Raw genomic sequence first — 22,697 nt, 5'->3', positions numbered from 1 at the left:
ATTTTTTTATTTTTTCAGAATTTCCATCAAAATATTTTCCATAAATTAACAGTTTTTATGTCAAATTTACCAATATTTTGTTAACCCAAAACTGAAATTATTTCTCTTTTTACTCTGTCTTTTGTGATTTATTCACAAACTTTTTTTTAAAACCTTGGACATTTCCAAATACTTTTGTCTTCCAAACCATTGAAGTCTGTATTCTATGCCATATATTAATTATAGTGTAAAATATATTAAACTTAATGTATTTAATATATTCTTAACATAATTTTGAAACAAAACTAAATTCTAAGTCCACAGGAAATGTAGTTGTAGAACACAAAATACTTAGATTGAAAGTAGCTCATCATGCAAAGTGGTGTAAAAATGAAACATTCTACAATCAATTTGCAGTCTTTATTTTGCAATTTAAGACCATAAATAATATAATATAAATTACATTGTTTCATTTCTAATATAGACTCTTGTGTCAGATAATCTAAGTCAATGTTAGAGAATAATTATTTTTTTTAGATTTACAGAATCTCAGTTATCCTTCATAGCGGGGCTGAACCCCGTATTTCGCCAAGCACTGTAGCTAATATTAGCTGGTATCTCGCCGGTGGACATAAATACAATAAAGTAATATTGTAATCACAAAATATACACAATAATTTGTCCATCTTACTTGGGAAATGTTGTTTGTGGAGCCCTCACATCAATAGTCCATCGATCCCAACAACAATATTCCTCAGTGCTGAGGCATCTTCTGCTGTTTTGGTTGAGCAAAGTAGGAGGGACCATAGACATTAATACTTAGACACCTCATGGAGTACTGAGCAAAGTATAGAGTAAAATACACATTTTCCTAAAGAATTCTACTAAGTCTGTGTCTCTAAAAGTAATAATTACTGAAAGCTATTGTTGTCCCTTCAGCACCACAGCAGTTCAACCTCAACACTCTACAGCTGCATGCACACAGACTTGGCACATGTTTTTCACTGGATGTCCTTACCAATGCAACCCACCTAATTGTTTCCAGGAAGAAATGGAGTTAAAATATTATCAAAAGTAAATTTTAAAAAGTGAAAAAAGTGCACATTTAAGATCTGTACCTCATAAACAACGTTCTTGAATTCATCTTACCATTGTGATAAGGGTTGCCAAAGCCATTTATCATTAAAAAAAATTGTAATTTGCTATGGAAATGAGCAGGAATTTCTAGGAACTAAATTTCAGTCAATCTCTATAAATGTTTGTAATTTCAGTGTTGCATAGGGCTTCAGAATCATCTCTTGTTAGCAAAGGCAATAGCAGAAGCTTTAGTAATCAAGCAATCATAACTGAAAAACTTTAGCTACATATTACTACTTTATATTCTGCTATTCGGGAAACTGTTCCGCTAAGTTTCTCAGCCTGGGAGACAATTGCGCTTTCATCAAATTTAAGGCTGTATTTTCTATGCTTAAGCAGCATCTATTGCAGGGGCTTCAAATGAACCAGAGACACAAGATCTGACCTGAATGTGTCATTTTATTCTCTTATCTTTTTCTCTTCAGAATTTGTTAGTCAAATTCCCAGGACGGGTTTTCTTGCAGACAATAATATCTCAAACTGGAGACTCTGAGCGGCGCACCGGAGAGAGTCGGCTCATTAGTCTCATTGCTGCAGGTTTATGTGAATTCATTTAACCGCACTGCTGTGTAAACCAACACATGCACAAACATGTGTCGACTAAAGACCTTAGTGGTGCAGTGCGCTGCAGCAATTAGTGGGCATTCTGTTACTTTAAATCCCACTCAGCTCTCTTATTATACCTCAGCATTAGCCTTCTGTCTTTCCGTTTCTTTCTCCCTGTGTTTTCTCCAACAAAAGCTGGATGGACAGCTCAGTGGCTCAGCGACAGCAGTCTCCTGCATTCCTGAAGGATTTCCTGACGTGATATGGGTTTACCAGTTGCGTAACAGCTTTTTAAAATGTATTTATTTATTTTTATAACAGCCCTGGTATTTTGTCCACGCTCCTATTCAGCTGAGCTTTCAGCAACGGTATTGATAAGTGCCACAGGCAGAAAATATAAAATGCAAAGTAAATCCATAATATCAGTTACTGAAATGTCACTGATGGATTTGCGTAACTTTATATATATATATATATATATATATATATATATATATATATATATATATATATATATATATATATGCATTTCTTTTTATGAATGAAAGTCAAAGTCAAGTCTGCAGAATCTAGCATTGAATGTAAATTATCTCATCTTTGAGAATGAGATCATTACAGCATGTGGTTCCTTTAAATTAAATAAATTTGTTTTTTTTAAAAGAAATACATTGGCCTTATGCAATTACGAAGTTCCTTTGGCAGTGCTAAGTCTTTAGAAGTTTTAACAGTGGCTCATGTAGCCATTTATGAAGTCAGACTCTTTTGGGATTTAACATGAATTGAAAGCTGGGGGAATATCATGCAAATTTATCCATATATGTATATACACCTAATTATTCTTATTGATTCCTATCCTCCAGTGATCATTGGGCCACTGTACTCCACAGCCTGGTGGGGTACAACCTGACAGGTTGCAAGACTAATATCTAACGGCGATTTTAAGAGAACTATTAGCTTAACATTAATCTTTTTGAATTGCGAGCTCCATGCAGAAAGATTTGGGTCAGGATTTAAATCCTGGACCTTCTTCTTCAAAAGCATCGGTTCTAATTACATCTCCACTTTGCACCCCTTCATGCACAGAAAAATGTGTGATTTCCTGCAGGCATAAAAATAATTTTAAAAACTTCCTAAGAAATGTTGAGCACCTTTTCTGGAAAATGATTTCTTATTTGTTCTAATTACCTTAGTGAAATATTGCTTTCAGCTTTAGAGAGTAAAATAAATAATATTCTTTGGATTTAACTTGCTTTTCCAAGAACTGTTTGACAAACCCACCCGTGTAATATGAAATCTATGACACTTAAATTAGCCTGTCTGTCACACACAGTCATTCTGGTGTGAATGACAGGTCAAAGCACCAACTGAGAGGTTTCCTAAAGCATCTCAGTGGTTTTAATTGGTGTGCCAGTCGGCTGTGGAAGCTCTCTGTCTGCAGAGCACTGGGAATAGAGCAGGGTGAGGATGAGAACAATCTTTTCCTTCTGTCCACCTTTTCTAGAATTAAAGTGAACTTAGAGACACTTTTTATTGAATAAGATAATGAAGATAGATTAGATTGCTTCAGAAAGCGGAGGGACAGTTCGGCTATTCTTTAGTTCTCCAGATTTCTTAGAAATCAGAGTATTTTAATTGTCAGTAACTTTTACCAGCTAATTAATGTGGAAATAATTATCATTTTTGTATCACAAGTCAAATTACAATAGGCCTTCGCAGCGCTTAGCTGCTCGGGCCTAATTATTTGCCTTAGGAATATAACAAGCTTTACAAAAGCGTGACCACGGCAAGATTCGCTTTGAAACTCTAACACCAGAGGAATTCTTAAAATTTGTGTGACTAAAGGCCTTTGTGTTAAAAATAATTTTCCATAATGCATTATGGATTGTGAGTGTGGTCTGTAGGCATTTGTCTGCCCACAACAGCTTCATGTTTGATGATATTGCAGAAGATGATAGCTGGGTGAAGCTGCAGTTTGTGCTGCTGCAGGGCCAAACCCTGCTTTAAATCTCACACTCAATGAGGAAGGAAGTTGTGCTTTTTCATGCATGGATATAATCAGCCTTAGCAAAGACTCTTAAGATATTCATAGAAATTATTTTCTTCCTAAAAATAAGCAATGCAAAACTAAAACATTTAAATATAAATAAATATAACTTTTATGTGCACATACCTACCCATCTGATTGTGCTGCTATTGATATTTTTATAACTGGCTGCATGACATCTTCATTTTTGCTTGTGGGGTAAAGTTACACGTCTAGTTTCTCTACCTCTTGTCATTTGGACAGTGACCCTGTCTGGATCCTATGATGACCTCTTTCTTTCCACTACTTGCTTTGGATCGATCAATTCTGTTGGAGCCTTTCTGAGTATTACACTTACTCGAGGCTGGCTTTGCTATTTGTGAGTCATAGATTTTTTCAGATATTTTATGGGGAAATATCTGAATTTGGGGATGGCGGAGTAAAGTGAGACTGTAAGGTGACTCAGGGAGAGAGTCTGTAGAGAAGCCATTAAAGATTACACCTTAAATGTTGATATCTGAATGCATCATTTCTGAATGCAAAGATCCTGATATTGTGTAGACAAATACTGACATCAAACACACATCCACGCACACACACACACTTTTGGTAAAAACTTAATGAGAAATAAATTAAGAACTGTAAGGCTGAATTCAAGCTTATCTGATGATTGTGTCAAGCTTTTTGCAGTAGGCAAAAAAAAAAATGCTATAATAAGTTTCCTATTTAGCTCTGCATCTCCTCTTTGAAAACGTGACTGCTGGAATAAAAACAAAGGAGGGAAACGGAGGAAGGAGGGAAATTAGCACGTAGCTAAAACATGCTTCTCAGACTATATAAAGAAGTCAGTTAGTTATGCTTGCTGCAGTTTGTTTTTCAAGGCAAAGAACCAAATTAAGAGAAGCAACACGCAGGAAATTGAAGTGTTAAAATGGGCCATTACATGCGACTTTTTATGTCGTGTCTATGCAAATTGATTGATGCTTCTGCACGTGTGAGGAAAAAAAAACAAACTTCTGTTCTGGAAGTCTGCTATCAAGATGTGTAACTTGCTACTGCTTATATACTGTTTACAGTTACTTCAACCAAGAGCAAATTAAAGAGAAAATATCCATTGAGTAAAACTCATATTTTAATATTTTAAAAGTAATTTGGGTGGACCAGGAAATACCACAACTGCTGAGTGTTTTATCCATTTGTGGATAATGACTCTCATTTTTTGTTTTATTTGCTGTTCTCCAACAGCCTCTGAAATGGCTTCACAACCCCCGTCTAGACTGACGTCTATGAAATTGTTTCCTGACTGTTCTTGAGTTTCTTTCAGTCCCAACATGATGTAAGCCTACTTCATGTTGCCCGAAAGATCAAAAACATGTTTAATCACATTGGACTTGGTCTTGGTCGAGCCTTAATGCTGGGTTAGGTGATCCTGACTACAACACAGATGTTAGCATTTCAACTGTTTACATTTACTTCTCAGATTCTCTACTTCTACTAACAGCCTGCTTGCACAAACCAGAGAGAAACTAAACGTATCGCAGGCACTCGTGACATCACGCTCCTAAGCCACTGTACCTCTATTTTAAAACTTTGACTATTTTATTAGTTTATATCGGCTCAGCAATATTAGATGCATAATCATTGCCACTCTTTTTTTCTGCTATTTAAAGATCATGAATGAAAGTAGAAAGATGTTGTTATGACCCGGCCAGGAATCCGCGTCAGCAGCTCATATATCCATCACTTCCGGCAGGTCACCAATTGGACGTCTCCGCCGTCTTACGGGAGCCAATCAGGGACAGGCACCTGCAGAATTATGTTTGTCTGATTAAAATTATGACCCCAGCCATGACTGATGTGAAGTTATTTATCTAAAATAAAAACATAATTTAGCATGCAGATGATCAGGCTTCGCATTGAACACTGAGCAATTCACTTTTCAAACTGCATTGTGGTGTTTAACTCCAAGCCTTTCTCTGCCATCACAGTGGGTAGTTTTCTTCAGCACTCCTAAAACATTTGGAGGTTTTAATTTGGGGGTGCAATGTTTGTGTCTTCCACTGACTGGTGAACTACCCAGTGCCCTGCCTCTCACTGTCTCATAGGCCTCCAGGGACCTTCGGTCCAAAACGAATGAGTGAGAGAGTCCATTAGTGTAAATCCACATCATCAATAACCAGAATACGAACAACTTTACTGCATTTACAACACAAGATCAATAGTCTTTACTACCCAAACTGAAAATTATGAGCTGTTGTGCACAAGTTATGCCAGTACTCATCCTTTTTATGAGGTCAGACTTTGGGGGACCTCATTGTGAGTGAAGAGAAGTTCATTTTAAATCAGCTTTCTCATTAAATCGAAGCACTATAAAAGATCACTGATCTCTTCTGCTGCTTTATCGAGCCTCGACTCCTTTTCCTCCCAAGTGCTGAATGAGGCGCCACGGGTTAAATTACCCATTCCTTCCAGCTCTCTTATTTTAAGATGCTTAACTTGATATTATTTGATCCAGAGCTGCTTTAATAAAATTATGCCCATTGACCCTGTTTGCCCCTTCAATGTCTTTGAGTCATTAAGTAGCTTCTAGCTGGATTCCAAGAACAGAGAAAAGCTGCAGGATGCTTTAGCACAGTAACCCTGAAAAGTCCTTGTTATGTAAGGTAAGTTTACATGAACACATTAATTACGGTCTATGAAGTTCTGAAGTAGATTGGTCTGTGTAGTGTTATAAAATGGTTGTAATATCACTTTTTGTGAAAGTGTTGTTTCTTCTCTGCACTTTGTTTGACTTCTTAGGCAGAGAAGAGGACAGATTTAGTCTGTAAGGAAACAATCACCAACTGAGTGAGTATTTCATGTGGCTGAGTTACAGCTGCAGTGCAGAGGTTTGGCGATGTCCGCACTGGGTTTCTTATTTTAATAACGATTGTATTCACTCTAATTAAGCGAAAAGGCCATCATCTGATAACTGATGGAAGGAGCGACGGCAGACTGGGGGTGTTTAGTGTCAGTGAGAACATCATGTTTTTATTTTGCCAGACAGTGATGGAGAGTGTTACCAGGCATGGAGTGACGCCGCGGTTCAGCCATCTTTCCACACAGTCCAACTTTAAGTTCTAGTGTTTGGTAAAGATTAAAGGTATGAAGATGCCCATCTAAGAACTTCGTTTGAACTTAGGCATGTATGGTACTGCTGGACACGTCCCACATCCTTCATGTGGAATATGAACCCTTCCCTTAGAATAAACACTAAAAATTAAATCAAACCATTTTAAATGCTCTTTGTATCCACCTCCATAAAATTTTTTAATCAATATTTTAAATAGACATTGTGTTGAGGCCTAGAAAGGGTGAATTAACTTGGTTTCCTGCTGTTCTTTTTAAATTGTCGTGCAAGTTTACACTTTTAGCTGTCTATATGAAATTTAAATTTTCTGTTTGAGCAAACAATTTATTTTAATGCCTTGTTTAGATTTATGCTAGGTGAAGTTATTAAAAAAGAGGAAAGAGACAGTAATTGTTGCTGTTAAACGATATCTTTTTTTCTCTTTTCCCTGCTTTGTGAGGCTGGAGAAACTCTAACCTGTATGCGCCTTGGCTTGTTCAAGTCAGCAATATCCTCAATGAGGCCATTATTTACCTGGCAGCAATGGTGTCTCACAGCATCTTCATGTTTCACAGCGATTTGGTGAACTTTGATCTGGGATATTACAAGAACAGACCCTCACACACAGCAAGCTTTGTGCCAACGTTATTTAAAACTAACAGATCAGACAGATATCATATATAAAAGCAAGCTAAGGCTTCCGTGTCTTTGCAGAATGAATGTTTTATCTTTATCAAGATCTTTATCTTGGCTGAATAATGAGGTAGAATTATTCCTGTCATAGTCATCCATGTCCCTAAAATCACATCTGTGCAACTGTGTTCATTAAGTTAAGTTTATTTGCATGAAACTATTCATACTCTATAGGCAATTCAAAGGTCTTCACTTGGAGATAAAGAAACAGAATTACAGTATTGAGTTGAGAATGACATTAAAAGAGTAAAATTTTAGTATAGCATAAAATAAACAACACATTACAATCCAAATATAAAACACACAGATTACACAGCACAAATTAACTCCCTATTCAAACCGTTTGGCCTCTCTTTTTGTGAAGTATGAATCCAAAATGTTTCCCTGTGCAACAAAACTCTGTTGTTTTTTGTTCTGTGAGTCGATTTTTGAGTAAATTAATCCCTCTAAAAAGACTGACTAAATGATTAAAGTACTGCATGAATGCAGCAGAAGAGAGATTTACACAAACTTTAAAATAACAAGCCTGCTGCTAAAAATAGCTCATGGTCCGTGAACATTAATTATCTTGGTTTTATTGAGCTCTTTGTGCTGAGTGGACCCAAAGGGAAGCAGAGGTGCTTGCACCCTTTGGCCCGTTTTCAAGAAATGAGATTAGAAGGTGCAGAGGTAAATTTAACTGTTTCTAAAAATAATCCCCCACACAAACAAACAAAAACAAGAGGAGGTGGGCGTAACAGGAAGGAAAATCTTGTCCCATTTGATCAAACCTTCATTGGTCTGATGATGCTACTGGAAAAAGAAAAGTAAATTCCCTAAAATGGCTTCTTACATTGAATGGGTGACAAACCTGAGAACACCGTGAGGATTTGGTTTTTCTGTGTGTTTATTTAGGTTTCTGTGTCAGTTGAGTCTCCGTGTTGTCCCATAGGCTACCTCTTGATTGATCCCAGCTGTGTCTTGTTTCCTTGATTACTCCCCTGTGTATTTAAATCCACCTGTGTCTCTTGTTTCCTTGGCGGGTCCTGTTAATTGCTTTTCCTGTTAGTTGCTGCCAGAGTGAGTCTTTGCTGTTGCTCACCTGTGCCGCCTGGATTATTTCTTCATTAAATTATCATCATCTACTCTCCATTCCTGGGTCCACCGCATCTACCTCACCACCGCACATCATGACAAACACCATCGCAACTGCAAAGACAGAAGTGTCATCATCATGTCGTGTACATATTTCTGGACTGGTACACTGAAAGAAAAGAAAATTGGCAAGACAGGGAAAGAACATGTCAAAACATTAGCCAGGAAGGTGATGCTTGGGCACAAGCAGGTCTTCAAAACGAACAGTCACCTTTAGCAAAACTCTGTGCACACATCTGTAAAGCCCGACCTCAAAAGTGTGAAACACATCAGCTCTTGAACTCATGAAGGAACTCATTAAAGTGTTCAATATAAGCCCCAGAAAACAGGCATTTTCACTGCGCCTGCAGTCCACACGTGTGTGTGTGTGTGTGTGTGTGTGTGTGTGTATATATATATATATATATATATATATATATATATATATATATATATATACACACACACACACACACAAATGAACAAGGGTAGATGTGCATGGCTATTTTTAGATGTTCATGAATATTTGACAGCATCCTTTGCCTCTTAACATTCAGTTTCTTGCTCTGCTGCAAGTGGCAGACAATCTGTTGTCTACTCAATGTCACCAGATACAAGAACTGATACGCCCTTATATTATGCCACACAGTGAAATAGATGCTCATTGCTCAATAAGAGGTCTTTCCACCACCAGCTAACAGGTTAAGGCTGGTTTAATTTTAGTCTAGGTAATCTAAGAAAATTGCAAATGTAAAGTTATAGTAGAAAACTTCAGGAACTGCAAAAAAACAAATGTATTTCTCAGTGATTTTATGTCCAACTTTCTAACTTTTCAGATGGCCTTGTCACATCTACATCATATATTTATTTACAATTGTTCATATTTATGTGCCAGTTTTTCTCCACATATAAAACTTTGCATGTTGGACAAAGATAAATTTTGCTCTCTTCATACTACCACAATTGTAATTAATGGACAATTTACAAAACTGAACACACCCTACACATGATAACGATGATGAAAAAAAAGATAAAAGTAATGGTCGGACCTACAGTGTGTGGTGTACAGAAACACAGCAAATACAAAACACCACAGATTCCACTCATGAACATCCAGATGTCAGACGGGACATCTTGCAAAACGTCTTGAGACCAAAAGTGAGTTAAGAGTAAACAAGCATGTCCGACTGGGAAGAAGTTTGTGATAGTTTGTGGACTGTGTTTGACAAAAAAAAAATATTAAAAGTTGTCTTTGATGTCCACCGGACTTTTTGGTGCGCCAGGAAGTTGTTTTGCCTTCCTTATTTAGAATTCCCCTCTGTGTTTCCGCCTCTTCTCTTTCTGATTAGCTACACATCACATTCAGCAGGCTGCGTTGTCATTCGTCCTTGTGAGAACACGACACATGCTGCGATATCGAGCCAAGACAATACAACATGATGAATATTTCTGATTCGAGGTTCAAGTGGCTCTGACTTCCTTGTGATCTGAGAAGATCACTCTAAGCACACTGCAGGAATATCTTTTACCATTATCTTAAGAGCCAACCTGATAAGTGGGGCGTCCTTAAGATTATTGAAAGGGAGGAAGCTGTTCTGTAAGAATATAAAGTTGTGTAAATGTTTGCTTGATTTTATATCCATTGATAGAAAATCTAAAATTAAATCTTGCTGCATGCTTGCTTACATGGAAATGCTTTAAAAAATCATTTAAATAAGGCAGGAAAAAGAATAGTAAACTATTCAAAGGCAAATCTCTCTATAAAATGTACTGAAGGCTTTTGAGTCTCCAGCTTATTTTCAAGGACAGTCAAGCAAGCATCCATCCAGCAAACTGCATTATGTGGACCTCATTCCTAATAGGGTCATTAATAATGAAGGGAGCATGGCTGTGCCAGGCTTTCACAGAGCAGAAAGGTTGGGCACGCATCAAAAACAACAGCCAGCCAAATCCAATTGGAGTTACGCAACTCCCAAAATCAGCCAGGGCCGTGCCCTCGAGTTGTTTTGGTTTTTGATGTGATGTAATAGATAAATGGCTGCAAAACCTTGTTGATATCTTTTCTGGTGGCCTCTTGAGAGAGTTCGTGAGGTCCAGCTGTAACGTTATCAGAGCTAATTCACAGCTGGCCTGATCTCTGGGGAGCTGGGGGTTCTGGGCAGACGTAATCCTTGGAGAGCTCATATCAGTCAGGAGCAGCAGGTCCAGGGTCAGCGTTCAGCCCCGGTAGCCTCGTCTGCATTATCCCATCTGAGGACTTAAGGGGAGAAATCAAAAGTGCTTTTTTTTCTACCAAGATTGTGCTTCTTTTCTTTTTTAAGAACTTTGACAAACTTCTCTACCTCTGCAGAGAGTGTTATTTTTCTTAAAGGAGTGTATTTGCTTTCTTGACGTTTGCTGATCTTTTACTGGTCAAAAACTGATATATCAAATCATTAACCACTCCACTCAGCACTATAATGATTTTCTTCTTTATCATTTTACAAATACCTTTCTAAAGGATTGCTGTTTTATATAACACTAGCAAAGTAAAACAAAACAAAACTTTAAACATTACTTAGAATCTAAGTACTTAAATCAGTTTACTTTATCGGGTAATATAAAAATATATAATAGAACCGAGGTAAACAAAAATAACTGTCATAGACCAATGAATCATCGCAAATGCATTAGTATAGTTTTCAAAAATATAGCTGACATTCTCTGCTCCATCTGGCATTTTGTGTGTTTTTTGCTGGTGTCTTCATGTGGTGATTAGTAACATTTCTTGAGCTGCACAAATTGAATTTTTTCTGACTTTGGTTTGATAATCACTTGAGCAGAAGTCTTAACTAATACAGCCAGAGAACCTGTTGCTCATCCCCTGCACCCTTGTTTTTGTATTAATTAAAAAACACCTGTTGTAACATTTTCATTACTTTTTTTTTAATTAAAAAAACTCACAAACTTAGGAAAAGATATTTTCTGTCTCTTGGCCATATGCCACTTTCAGGCTCTAGCCTCTTCTAATTGTAAATTGTCACGTTTCCTGTAAGTAGGAGAGGCATACACTGGTTTGCACACAGGTAAAACTCGCTGTCCGTCTTTTCATCATGTTGGATTTGCTCAACTCTCTATTCCCTGCAAATAACATTCTTTACTGAGTTTTGTGTCGCACCAAAGAAAGTAAAGCATTATGGAGGTCCTCCATATAGCATATGCAAAACTTAATTAATTGACCCGTTTTGTTGAACTTGACTTTCCCTGCATTCTTCCTGTTTTATGCATCGCTGAACAAATGTATGCATAATTCCATCACTCTTTAAGGGTAAGCTCTGTTCACTCAAAAAGCCTGTTGAAAAAAGACTTTCTGTGCACAGGACTGATTCTCAGGAATGTTCGCCCATGGTGTTGGTTACATCATAATACAAGGAACCCATTGAGAGGGATTTAACACTCTGACGGTTCATCGCTTATCCTGAGGAATATACACCAATAGGTACTTGAATCAATCAACACAACATCTGCCATCTAATCTGCAAAGCCCCTCAGCTTTGAGAAAAGCCTACATTAACACACTTTTGACAGAGTGCTGATGCACATACGTTTATACGTATATGCACATGTTAAAGCTTGCACCTGGGTTGCTTTTATCGGCACTTAACTAATTTAATTACTGAAAGCTGTTGGTCAAACTTTACATCAGAGTAGGAGACATAATGATGTTTTTATTGGGCAGCAGGATTAAGAAAACCCAAATGAAACAACATATTTCTCCTGTGTTAAATCAGAAAATGAGTGGGCTCTCTGTGCCTTGTGAAAGAAATATCTTACATTGAAACCTAAACAACGTTCATCCATGACAAATCACTTTAAAAATGTAGCTGCATCTTAGGAAATTCATGATTCTCCAACACAATTTGCATCAATTAAGCATTACATTATGACGACCAACAGGTGACGTGAATAACGCTCCATTATTGTCTTTATTGTCATTCCTGGAAGAGATACATAAGGAAGCAAATGCTCAAAGAAGAAAAACTGAGCCTTTAATTTACTGTGACTCATATTGTCAAAAAGGTTAATAAGTGTCAGAATATACAGTACATTACAAGTGCTTTCTATTATTTCATTTCTTTGATGTCATTCTACATATTTCCTAATCTGAATATAGACTATATCCAACTAATTGCTTTATTTTGCAGTTCTTCAGAACGACATTTGTTGTGAATTGCCACTATGTGCATACATTGAATTGAATTTAAAAAAAAAACCAAGTCCTCATAATGGTATGATTAATCAGTGTCAAAATACCATAGCAGTCAGAAATTCAAAGGCACTTGAATTTAAAGGCACTTTAACAGTAACCTGAATTGTTTTTATCTGACCTTGCAGATTTTATTCATCAAGCATCATGAACTGCTTTCCTTGCCCTGAATAGAAAAGGTCACCTTTTGATTTTCATGCTTAAGTGTTTCTATAACTTCTAGGAATAGCCAAACATTTTTTCATTCTGTAGAAGTTACGGATCTTCCAAGAACCACTAGCTGAAACCACTCAGGTAGAACAAGGTTATTTTCTGAAAACAAAATCGACCTGAAACTTACGTAAGAGAAAGTAGTCGCTACTTGTGTTCTGTTTTTAGCTCTCACACTCATGATCTCTTTCAGGATGTTGCTCTGAGTCATCGCAACCCTAAAAGTGATCTGAGCAGATGAGGGCAAGATGCTAACACTGATCGTTTTATCCATAACAGACATGCTAAATCTGCAGAAACTTTAAATATAGGAAGCACAATTCTTACCTGAAAAATAGTCCTAGACGACAAATGCATATGAGTGACCAGGGGTCTTCTGTGTATATTATGCATGTGGGCCAGAAATATGTCTGCAGAGTTATGTGCCAGATTTATCAGATTCCTACTATTGTCTGTGTCTATAGGGAGATTTAAAGTGATTGAGTGAGGTTTGTTAGAAAGCCGGCCGTCTGTGACGCTCCAGCAGAGTCCTTTGTAAGTCAGAGAGGAGCTGTAGGAGGAAGTGGGTTTCGTCTCTATTGTTCAAAGACGTTGGGGAAGGGGCGGTGGGTTACCGCTGCTCAGTAATTCATTGGACCTGGCATAATTTAGTAAGATTTCTATGGGGACCTGATTAACACAGGGCAGCTACCATTTCTAATTATTGTCTCAGCAGCCTATTGTTGGCAATCTAATGAGTCTGAATGAACACAGGACTAAATTAAATGGCTCTCACAGTAATAAACAGAGGGGAAATAAAGTTTAGACTAAAATAAGCAGTTGGCAGGGAAGGGTAACCTCCAGCTAGGCGTGATGAATCTGCTCCATTCAGCGGTGATGGTGCTTAGCCCAACCATTTGTTTAAAGGGGAATAAAAGCAGCACTGGAAAGGGTTGAGGTCAGGATTTTTCCAGAAGGTTAATGTTGCCTTGCTTTATCCACATTGACCCCAGTTTTAATATGTGTTTTAGGGAGAATTCAATGATATTAAAGTTTCTACCATCTAGCAGTTGATTGAATATGAAGTTGAAGGATTTGGAAGCATTTCTCCATGTTTAATATTCCATCTAGTTTATATATATATATTGGTACCACTAGGTCCAAAACAGATCTTCAGCATGCTTGACAGCTTTTAGGTCTGAAGCCTTCAAATGTGATTAGTCATCAACCTGTCCTTATATTTTAATCTTCATCTTGTCCAAATCTGACATTTTTCTCCAAAGGCCCTTTGGTTTGTTGACGCTGAATTAAAAGGTTTGTGTTTTGAAACAAACCTAGCACAAACATCCACAGTCAGGTGGTTCGGTTCAACATGCCATCTCTATTGTTTTGTAATCTTATTTAAAGTTTAGAGAGCCTTGAGATTAATACCTGCTGTGAGATCATCTGCACAGGCAACTGCAGGTTTTACCAGGATTAGAATAATTTACTGTTATTTACACTGAAACACTTGAACCAAAAAAAAAACCCAACATATCCAGGAGACCTGGATGGAAAAGGCTTTTTGATTGTTGAGAACTGTAATATATATATGCAGTTAAAGTTTCTCACTCTCTTATATTAAGTTAATAAAATCTTACTTCTTTTTGCTAAACCATAATAAAAACAGAGAAGACATGGGATTTCTTTTTAAAACCTTTGTTTGAATTCAAAGGTTTACAAGCATTTCTTCACTAGTTGGTAAAACTGTCTTTAAAACTGTGTGACTTGGGTCAAATGGATCCTCTCCCAAAACATTCCCACAATATTTAGCAGGAACTTAGCATAATTTTAAATATATATATATATATATATATATATATATATATATATATATATATATATATAATTTTTTATTTATTTATTTCTTGCTTTAGGTCAGTTTAGGGTGATATTAGAAGCCTTCTCAAGAAATCTTTGCACAGTGTAAAGCAGACACAATAGATAGTTCAATGATGAGTGAAATTCAATTAACAAATGATACTATACAAAAATTTATTTAAAAAATGTTTCCCTTACCCTGTCTATTATAATTCATTAACAAAACCATGCGTACTGGGATATTTGTACCTCCTCTCTTCCCAAGTTAGTAACTAGGGCCTTTCCTGTTTTAAACTCTCTCAATTATCTGTTGTTAACCTACATAAATCATAATTGAAACACACTTTTAGGTGAATAGGATTTAAAAAAGTTCAATGATTCAAAGGACTTCAAAATCAGTTGAGTTTATTATCATAGCTGGTGATGCTGGATGTGTAGCTGAACAGATAATGAATTGCAACAATACAAATATGTCAGAAGCTCCTCTGATGCAGCCATCAGAATATTTATTGTGTTTTCTGGTGTTTATTTTCTCCAACAACGCAAACTGTTTTCTAACAGTAGCAACTGTAACTACAGTGTAAGTCTGCTGTGGATACATGGTTCACGTCTAAAGAAAGTTCTGGAAAGTTGGACAGTGTGAAATTTTGACTGAGTGTGCCATGTTGTCATTGATGTTGACTGCAGTGGGGCCCAGATGACGCCACATTTTTGTTCGGGAAGCCTTTATCAGTGAGGTCAGACCAGGATATCATATGTTGTTCTCGGTTGCAGCTGACGCTTTTCACACACACTCGTTTTGAGAAGGAAAACAAGCACACACACACACAGGTCACATCTGAAAAGTTCAGACACTTATATCGGATTTAGGCTCTCATACTCAAGTGGCCTGGATCACATCTGTGGAAATCTAATTTGTGTTGTTCAGATTGTTACAGGTTGATACAAGTTACATAACTGATTTCACTTTAATGTTCTTATTTACTCTTTTAGTAGTGAGGAACTGACTGCAATGCAGAAGCTCACAACTGGGGTAGTATTGAACCAGACCTCAACCTGTCAGAGTGAAACTTGACAATTGATAAGCAGCTTAATATTCTCTATAAAACCTCTGAAGTCTTTACAGAATGGCTTTATTAATACAGCTAACAAAATAACACAAAGGTGGTTAACTAATTAGATGAAAAAGACGATCGGCTACACTGGATTTTTTTCCTAAGTCAGTCAGAGAAAGCAGGCTGTAAAGAACATGTTACAGTTTTCTGCTTTACACATTTTTAAATCCATACATTAATTTTCCTCCCAATTCATAACTTTGTGCTACTTCTTTCTGGTCAACCATGTAAAAGAAATTGAATATTGTGGTTTTCACAAGGTGTAAAAACGTTCAAGGGACATAAATTATTTCCAAAGGCTTCATTAAAGTCTCTCAACTCTGATCAGTCCTAAAATGGGAAAGTAAATGGTTCTATAAACTTGAAGCAGCCACTGCAAAGCTGCAAAACTAGGGGAAAAAAAGAAAAAACTGAGGTAGGAGAATTAAGATCTGTGGTTTTGAAGTTTTCATAAACTTGTCACACTTCAGTCTAAACTCTTAGGAGAAGAGACCTTCTCTCCAGGCACTCTCTACTTTACTGAGCTTCTCATCCTCACAGAGTTTATCTGCATCTCACAGTAAAGGACAGAGGATCCGATTGGAGGCTCTGGCCTGAACCTGAACTACTAGTGTGTGAAATAATTAGTTCTTAGTGTGATCCATCAAGGTTCTTCCTGCCCCAGCCAACCAGTCCTCTGTATCACAGTTCCTCTAGCAGTCCACTCAACTTTTTTCCAGCTTAATGATTCTCATCCTTTCGATGGTTGGTCTGGCACACACAGATATAACATCTTATCGTAAAAATGTGAATATATATGCATATATTTTTTAACACTTCAGCATTTAACATCAGATCAAAGAACTCAATGTCTCAGTGTAATTCTTACTTTCTGTGCAGAATAAGTTATAAAAGTTTGGAGACCTTAGAATATGTATTTATTTTTGTATCGTAAAGGAGAGTAAACTGGGTTCATTTAAAAATGTCACTTCAGTGCACTGCCAGGCCAGCCGTAACTTTTAAAACAAACAAAAAGTCTGATTGATTTTGCTGGAAATAATCATGCAGTGCATGTATGTTATTGTATATAATTGAATGTGGTTTTAAATTTTTTTTTATCTAAATTTGAAAAGTATTACATACATTTGTATATAGCCCCTTTTTCAATAGATACCCATATTTCTATGTAAATTAACCTAAGCTCAGCCAGTCATTTTGGATATGATCTCTGATAGAAATGTATTTTTTATCTAGCTGTCATAGTTCTCGTTGTGTGTTTAGTGTTCATGATGTCTTCAGGATGTTGTGAATTGATCACATGATAACTTTGTCTTCAGGATGGCTTTGAACTGCAAGCTGGACTTCTGGTGCGTTTTGTTTTAGTTTGTCACACAAACCCTCCAGAAATTAATTTAAGTTTGTGATTTTGATCCCAAAAAAATGTAGAAAGGTTAAAGGAGTAGGAATGCTTTTAGAAAGAACTGTAGTATAATGATTCATGTATTTAGTGTTAATGTCAGACCCCTGGCGATGCTTACAGAGCAAAGCAGATGCTACCAGGGTTTCTGCCCGTGTAATCTGCTCGCGGAGTTTTGTCTTCATTAACTCCTGAAATGTCAGGTCGTGCCACGTGAAAATACCACCAGTGACACGAAAAGCGGGCGCTCACTGCAACGTGCAGCCGCTGAGAGTCTGCTAATACGGCTTCCTGTTGCTGTGGATCATCGTGTTATCACATAATGTTCAGGCGTAAAGATTTGATCCTCTGGGTGGGACACTTTATTAGAGAAATGGACTGAGATGGAGTGTTAATATCTCTAAGAGACATCACAGCCCATTGCAAAAAAACCTGAGATGGGAACATCAATAGATTTGCATCAATTGCATGCGACTAGTTTGGGTCTAATAATTACAGCCACCCTCTCCATGGTTACGGAGAAGAGCTAACGAATTGTTAATGTTCGAAATGAACTGTTCACAATTTGCTGACTGCTTCTAAATTTTACTCTCTACAACAAAACATGCCCTCTGTGAGTATGAAGTGCATGTCGTCTCTTGCCCTTAGATCTTAGTCAAAATCTGTCAAATCAAAACACTGAAAAGATGAATGAAAGGTAAAAAAAAAACAACAACGCTTATTTGTAAAGATTGTCTTTTTAATTATTTTATGTGCAAGGTGACCTCGTCCACCCATGCAGCAGCTGATCACTCTCTTTCCTATTCAGATCGCAGTGTCCGGTCAGTATGAGCCTCTGGAAACAGGATTTTGACCCAAAGTTAACGTTGTTTTCCCAAACACATTTCTCCCTTTGAGATTTAATTTAGAAAAAGGCTGACGGCGTTTTGTGCTGGTGCTTTTGAACCAAACTGATGTCTTTGCAACTGAATGCAACCTCTGCACTGAGCAGTGGAAGGCTAAATTTATTCACTTTTTAAATTCTTGTCATAATACACTTTATTTATAGAGACATTCAGCGACACTATTAAAATACAATTTATAATTTAAAACAAGAAATTTAACAATTATACTAAAGAGTGTGTGTAAATATCTTTTTTCAACTGTATATGTTATTGAGTAAAAGCAGCCAAGGTAATCATTCCACCCATCAAACACAATCTTGCTTCCTTCACCAGATAAGTGTTTTATTTGAGATTCAAAACTTCTTGTTGCTTTCTGCTTTTGTTGCGCTGCTGGTTCCTGCAGACCCTTCACCACTGCAGCAACCTACTTGTGCTTTGAGGTCAGAGACCCTCTCTTTGCTCTCTAACACATGAAAAATATGTTGAGAAGGTAGAAATGGACTCATAATGAGCAACTTTACAAGACTTTTTAAAAACCCAGGCTTGAGACTCAATTAAATTTCATCCACTTCATGTGGATCAATTCTTCATTATAATAAAGTTAAAGTTAAACCTTCACTCATCCAAAGCATGTGATTCTACCCAGGTCTGCTAAAAAGGATTAAAGTCCTGAGGGGACAAATCAGAATGGTGACGATTTATTTGCTTCAGCATAAAACTAAAATTTGTACAGGAATTTATTTTCAACTGATTTTCCGCTTCAGATTTGTTTGAAGATCCAGCATATTATAACGTGATTCTCTTATTTAAAAAAAAAAAAAAAAGCAGAAGTCAGAAGGAATGAACTTCATTTTCACAGCCTGTAGGCGCGAAATGAGGCTGAACTCGTGTTATTCTCATCCTCTGAATAGGAAAGAAATGTGGGTCACAGAAGGCAGAGAGCGTGGGAACAGTTGTGAATGAATGGGATGTGTTGCTCCGTGAATATCTCTGTTAAAATCCAGTATAAAAAAAGCATTAGAAACAAACAAAAATGAGGAAAATAATTTTTTTTTTTCTTTAATTGTGAGTTTTTTTCTGACAGTTCAGGTCAGCTGTGTCATGGAGCATAATTATTTGTGCCAGTTTCCCTTCCACCCCAACCACATTTAGCAGATGGTGTACAAGCATTCATCCATCATGACTACAAGAACACTCAGCATGATGCTTGAACCACCACCTGCAACATCATAAATCAGCATTCCCAATTTATTGTTTTTTTTCTCCAATATTTTATCTTAATAAGACTTAATTATAAAGCAAAACTTACAGATTTTTTTCAAGATGCTACATTTAGGTAGCATTTTGCACTCTGAAATCCTTATTTTGAAGGAGCCTTAAGCAAACCAACTATCCACCATTTCCTCTCAACATGTCTGACACTGTAGCTTAATCATTTTGATTTCCAGCTAAGTCAGGCTCTCAGATTTTTTTTTTTGTGTGTCAAAATCTCTAGTGGTATGAGTACTGTAACTTTGAAATGCAACATTTTGCTGCATATGCACCACTGCTGTGGAAGTTATGCAAGTTTTACTAAAATATTTTGCAGCAACAACCCAGAATTAACATGACTGTTATGTTTTTTACTTATATGTCATTTTACGTTCAGCAGCAGAGGATAATGTAAACATAGCATGAGTTATTCATCATGAGTTATTTTATTGTCATTACACTTAGACTGTGTTTCCAACATTTTACTCAGTAAGGCAAGAAATAGATTATTGATTATTTATTGTTTTTTATTGTTGTTGTAGTTATTGTTTGGGGAATATGGTATGTACTTTATTCTTGAGTCTGTTTTGTCTATATGGTGTGTGTGCTTTTTTTAACTTTACTTATTTATTTATTCATTTATTTATTGATTTATTTGCTTGTTCCTTCCAGTAGGTCTGAATTATTCATTTTTCTTTTTTAACATGTTAATTTTCCTTGCCTAAAATAAAAAAAAAAAGTTGTTAGGGGAGGAAAAAGGTGAAGTGTTAGCGTGTGTACTGCTATGTTTGCTTATGTAAGCGAGGTGTACTATTGTTACCGATTTCTAAAAGCGACATTTTTATTGTTGTTTTGAAACACAGGAGGGTTTCCTAAGTGTCTGGTTCTAGGAAAACATTATTTCAGCTCTGTAACATGGGATTTCTGTGGATTGGGCTTTTTGTTCCATGCAGACAAAATTAGATCAGATTGGTGTTTAGTGACCTTGGAGGAAGGAAGAACACATCAGATGCTCCTTTATGTTATTTGCCAAAGCAGTGTCTGTTAGGCCCCATATATGTATGAGTGTTTTGATGATCGAATAATTCAATCAATGGATAATAAATATGTTTGGTGATCATAGTCACATATAAATATGAGTAGTTTTGCACGATATTTCATCTCAATAACGTCCAAGGAATGACAGATTTTAGGTTATATCAGTCAAAAACTGAGCTGTAAGTGGATGAGAATTTTTTGGACTCCTGATATAGTTGCTGATCAGATCAACTGAACTTTAAAACTGGTGAATTAGTAAATTATTAATCTAAATAATATGTTTTTTGCTTTATGCACTCATTACAGTATAGTAAAACCCACCCAGTTTTAAATGAGATTTTGTATTCCAGGTCGTTCTATCAAAGCTGCTTGCCTGTTTTCAGCTCTTGATGATTCTTTTGGTGCTTTGTGTGCCATAAATTTAATAACATTTAACCTCAGATGCGATGTTTATCCCCTCGGCGCTCACACTGAGCCCAAACCAATGTTAGTAAATGACCGGTGCTGCTAAAGTGGGTCAGCCTGATATTAGCTGAGCAGACGTAGTGACTGACCCAAGAGTGACCGATTTGGTGATGTCTGTCTGGTTTCGTTCAGGCTGGAGATCTGTGTCCATGTTGAAGATGAAGACAAACCTTGCTACGTTTGGTATAGAAATACAATCAAAAAGTGAAAATAATGACTGGTTTCGTTTTTAAACCCGAATGTCATAAAATAAAAAATCTTGTAAAATGTTTGATTTATTTATTTTTTTTCCTCCTCTAAACACATCCTCAAAATGAAACATTGGTGTGTAAAAAGCTGTGTTTTGTCAGACTTTATTTCTATCAATACATTTTTAAAGAGCTTACATTACGATTAGATTTTCTGACAAGGACGGAAAACAAAAGCACAAGTCGTTCTCCATGTGCGGAAATTCAGCTTTGTTCAGCTGACCCCCTCTGCAGATGTTTCCTCTCTCTGTTGTTGTTGTTCTCCCTCAGCACTCCAGGGTCCCCACAGTGCAGCGCCTGGCCAAGCTACCATCTTTTTAAAGGAACATAGGTGGTTATGACAAATCATATAAGCATATAGTTGTTCCCTGATGCCTTATTAGATAATCTGCTTCTGCAGGACAGGAAGTTACAACCTCCACACTACTCAGTTTTTCATAAAATCTATTAGGAACTTTTCCTGCTCTGTAGTCCAGGAAGTTTGGAAAGAGAACGTCTGCAGGTGTTGACATGAGCAGCTTTGAGCAGTATAAGTTACAATATAGATACGTAAAGTATTTTACTAAATTAAAAACCAATTAAGATTAAGATTTTTTTTTAAATGTGACAATGTCATCTTCTATTATCATTTACACAAAAAGACTTACCAAAATATTTTGCATATGTTTCCCAGCATGCTGTCATTGCCAAATTTAAGGACTGAAGTGAAAAAGCAGTCAATATTCAAGAAGAAAAGTTTCAAATAACTCCATTTATTAATGCAAAAATATCTAATCAAACTAACTTGGCTTAAGGTGAAAATATAATTACTTCTTAAACGTATTAAGTGCTTGTGCCGCCCTTGGTGATAATAACTATGGTTAAGTATCTGTGATAACTAATAGTGAGTTTTACCTCGCCCTTAAGGAAATTTGGTCCAAAAAGTTATTTTAAATTAATTCAGTTCAAATGACATTTAGTCCAGTTCATTTATATTGCGCCAATTCACAGCATATGCCATCTGAAGACAAACCAAGTCATTTAAATTCAGTCATGCATTTATTCAAATTCATGTTAGTTATCAAGCAGTGCATTAAATTTAGCTCATCACTCAAATTAGCCACATTGAGAGTTTGAGCATATCAGTCAGATTTCAGTCCGGATTTTGACAAGGACACTGCAGGATTTTGTTTTTGGGAGTTTATTTAACCTTCCACAGGTGGACAGGCTAGTTTACTTCAGATCTTTGTCCTGGTGCATTAATGACATTGTACATTTTCAAATTTAGTGCCAGATAACATTTGAAGTTAAAGTTTTAAAACCTGATTGTGATCCTCTGTCCTTTACTTCATCTTCCATCTGTAAGGAATGGTTTTGCGACGTGAGAGCGTGGGTGCACACATAGGCGTAGAAAGCGGGGATGGGG

At 36.6% G+C, this 22,697-nt stretch overlaps 2 long non-coding RNA genes across 2 annotated transcripts; both read right to left on the bottom strand.

Annotated features, from left to right (window-relative positions):
- Positions 1-8,989: 8,989 nt before the first annotated feature.
- Positions 8,990-13,804, bottom strand: LOC145551437 (uncharacterized). Its single transcript, XR_014087277.1, has 2 exons — positions 13,384-13,804; positions 8,990-10,857 (listed from the first exon to the last, which is right to left on the bottom strand). It is a non-coding gene; the product is annotated as an uncharacterized LOC145551437 (long non-coding RNA).
- A 7,577-nt stretch (positions 13,805-21,381) lies between these two features.
- On the bottom strand, positions 21,382-22,650 carry LOC145551436 (uncharacterized). The gene is made up of 2 exons (XR_014087276.1): positions 22,594-22,650; positions 21,382-21,605 (listed from the first exon to the last, which is right to left on the bottom strand). It is a non-coding gene; the product is annotated as an uncharacterized LOC145551436 (long non-coding RNA).
- Positions 22,651-22,697: the final 47 nt, after the last annotated feature.

This window comes from Poecilia reticulata, chromosome 4 (genome assembly GCF_904066995.2).
Source record: "Poecilia reticulata chromosome 4, P_reticulata-male-v2, whole genome shotgun sequence".
NCBI classification, from domain to species: domain Eukaryota; kingdom Metazoa; phylum Chordata; class Actinopteri; order Cyprinodontiformes; family Poeciliidae; genus Poecilia; species Poecilia reticulata.
This window is presented reverse-complemented; position numbering and strand designations above follow the sequence as displayed.